This window comes from Cornus florida, unplaced genomic scaffold (assembly GCF_030987335.1).
Source record: "Cornus florida cultivar Cherokee Brave unplaced genomic scaffold, ASM3098733v1 CherokeeBrave_3.0.0_Hap2_Chr04, whole genome shotgun sequence".
NCBI classification, from domain to species: Eukaryota; Viridiplantae; Streptophyta; class Magnoliopsida; order Cornales; family Cornaceae; genus Cornus; species Cornus florida.
The window spans coordinates 17117501-17120000 of record NW_026775574.1 but is presented as its reverse complement, the minus strand read 5'-3'; positions in this window follow the sequence as shown (position 1 = coordinate 17120000).

The window sequence follows — 2500 nt, the reverse complement described above, 5'->3', positions numbered from 1 at the left end:
TGAATCAATCAATTCTTTCTCAATTCTTACGGAACCGACCCGCCTATCGCTTCAACTCCCCTCCACTGGTCAGCCTTTGGCTTCTTTCGACCACTCAATGAGCGTATCGGACATGCTAGACTTCTTTCTTTGAGGAAGCAGATGAGGCCAAATGGTTACTACAAATAAGAGATACGGAATAAGAGCTCACACCTAATTCATACCCATCACCGTACCGAACCTCAGAACTAACATCAACACAAGCAAAGGAGTTTTCGATGTTTGAAGAGCCTATTCTTAGTGAAAATGGAGTTCTCAACTTTCACACATCCTGCTCAATGGGATACGAACGAGAAGCTTAATCCCACTATCATAAATGCCTTCTGAACGAAAGGATATGGAGTATATTCAGGGAAGCTGTTATTTCCTTTTTTCAGTGAATTGATCGGCGAATCTGACTCATCGACTAATGGATAGAGGAATGCATCATCTGGTTCAAGCTTAGGAGCTACAGCCTGCGAATAGCCAGGAATATAATGTTATAGTAGAATCTTCTTCCAGCAGTCCCTCTTTATTCACTCTATAGCAAGCCAAGCTAGGAATGATTTTGTTTTCGGTAGTCATTGTTCGCATCATCTTCTTCGTCTCTTTTTCTTTCATCGATGCTTCGGGTGCAGGCTAATGATATGGGGGATCCCGGTCATAGTATGGGAGTGGAAAAGGCGCAGTATGCCCACTACGCATGGGTCGGCTCCTGAGCTATGATACTTGGGGCTAGTGAGTGAGCTTGAGTGAATGAGCGGTGCTTGAGGAAAAGAAAAAGAACTATTGGATGAGTGACTGACCTAGGAGAGAAGTTTCGAAGTCGAACATTCTGAAACTGACTTCTCTTCTGAAGGAGCTTGCCTTAGAGCGACATCATTCTCACTTCCGGAAACAAAACAGAGGAGAAAACCAAGAATAGGGGATGCTTCGGGAATCGGAGATTGATAGCGATTCGTAGGACGTTTTCCATCTTGAAAACGGACGATTGAAGAAAAGAGAGTCCATCCATCAACAAGGGGGTATAGCGTTCCTTTAAGGTCACGCAAATGGGCATTGAATGGAAAGTTTATTCGATTAGATAAAGAGGATATTCCACATTTTCCTCAAAGGTGGATCCGGCGGTGAGGGCAAGGGCTCTTTCTTAAGCAGCTCGGCCGGAGGGCGAGGGCGCCGACCAGAGAGTTTCTAAGGGGCAAGCCTCTTATCGGGGGCTTGGAGCCTTTAGAAAAGAGAAAGCAAGGTGAAAAAGTGCCTATTTGAATCCCCTTCCTTCCTGTGTGCTTCCAGCTGATGAGTTAGTGGGAAGCTTTGGCTTTCCTGTGTGACCATTTAGGATAGGAACCTCAAATCTTTTGCCCCTTTCTTGAGGAAGTGGCCTGTGGATTTACATTAGGTGTAGGCGCTTTCCAGCCCTTTCTATCAATCTGCACTGGGAACATAGAGCAAGAATTCCCATCCGCTTGTGAAAACGCAAGGCGGGGCAAGTTTGGTTGTTTTACCTATTGTATATTCAGTTTTGTTGATCCGCAAAGACATATATTTGGTCGGGGGGCTAGATTCGGGTTTGCATGACTGGGGTATACGCTTCGGTTTAGATCTAAATACGGGGGCGGGGCCAGAGGGTGAATCTGCTCGTCAGACAGTCACGTAGGATATGTGGGCCTTGACTTTCTCTCGTATCGATCAGCATTAACTTGAAAAACCCTTTGGCTATTGAGTCGAATGCAAGTCTGTAGTCTCAGGATACCAGATGCTCTCACCTATTATTATATGAGAATTCTCGATGAGGCCTATCCGGTTGAGGGAGTCGGGCAGGAGAATGAAAGTGGAAATTCAATCGAATCTTGGCAGTCAGTTTTAGAATCATCTCTTTATTCAGGTAAAGAAAGCGCAATTTATTAATGAAATAGTCCTATTTTATTAGTAGGGGTTCATAGCAAAGGGCCAGGAACATACTGACCTGACCTTTAGTTCGAAGAAAGAGGGTCGTTGCCTTATTCGAACTATCCTCCTATATAAAGAGTTTCGGAAATGAAGAAAGAAAAGCGCAAATGAACAGCAGGAGAGAGCCTATTCCGGATCCGCCTTTCTGCATCACTTTATGTGTATAGGGGGGATTCGCTAACTGTCTTGCGTACAACGCTTGATGACGCCAAGAGGCATTTCAGAGCAGATATTCAATTGGGAGCTCGGTATCCAAGTCACTTGCATCCACCGAGATCTAGAGCTTGGACTTTCACCTTTCCATGGGGAAAGAGATTTCGTCAAAACAACAGCTAGATAAGGAATTTACCTAGAGGTGCCTTAAACCCGAAGTTGGCCTTTCTTTTGTCGAATGCTTCCAAATGAATCGTTTTCTGGTTTCTTTGCTGCTCTTTCTTTGGATGATCTCAAGGCCGATTTCCATGGACATGAAGATGACAACGAAGATATTGTCAGTCCTACAGCATCTCCTATCACCACCAGACGCACCACC